Consider the following 869-nt stretch of genomic DNA (forward strand, 5'->3'; position numbering starts at 1 on the left):
CACTTTGAAGGTTCAAGAAGTTATGAAGAGAATCTCAATAAGTTTATTATACATCCACATCCCAGATAACAAAATTACTTATAAACACTTGTATATACATTTTACGCAGTTCAGGAAAAAAGATGCAGAGATTGGAAAACAACTGAAATCAGCAAATGCACCGTTTGAATTGGGCTGTTTCCTCTACTTTTTTTGCAGAAGAAAAGTACATGATAAAAAACCATTTCTATTCTGCTGGTTACCACTCAAATGCTTATTTTCTCTTGCATTGGTAATACAGCAGCATTAATAGTGCAGTCAAAAATGTATTTGTTTGCTGAGCTGCATTTGGGTTAGACCCTGCTTTGTGATACAAAGCCCTAGTAGTGCAAAGCAGGTATTATGCCAGCTTATCTAGGCAGTGGAGGACAACCCTCCTGCATAGGATACCAGTCTCACTGGAAACACGATGCTCAGACAGGTAAGTGATAAGAATATATAAAACCATGGCCTGTAGAATAATTTGTATCACCTATACCAGAAGTCCTTCTACGTGCAGATTATTCTGTCTGCCTCGTGAGGACAGACAAAGCCTGTGTGTATCAGACCACGTGATAACCTGTGTCTATCACACCACTGCCCCACAGGGTCTGGCTAGCCTGGATGTGATGCAAACCAGCATCGAAGCTCAATTTTGGTCAAACAGCCAGTGCCAAAATTTGCACTAGTTAGATTTGCACAGCACCGTTGAAGGGAAGGAGACGACTGCGGTGCAGTAGGAAGGAGAATTTGGTGCCAGGTCTCAGTAAATGACAAAAACAAAACATGAAGTGATTCAGTACAGACAAACCTTTTCAGCAAAATATTTCCTGTGTCTTGCTATCATCAGC

Source organism: Fulmarus glacialis, unplaced genomic scaffold, assembly GCF_000690835.1.
Source record: "Fulmarus glacialis isolate BGI_N327 unplaced genomic scaffold, ASM69083v1 scaffold6036, whole genome shotgun sequence".
In the NCBI taxonomy this organism is placed as follows: Eukaryota; Metazoa; Chordata; class Aves; order Procellariiformes; family Procellariidae; genus Fulmarus; species Fulmarus glacialis.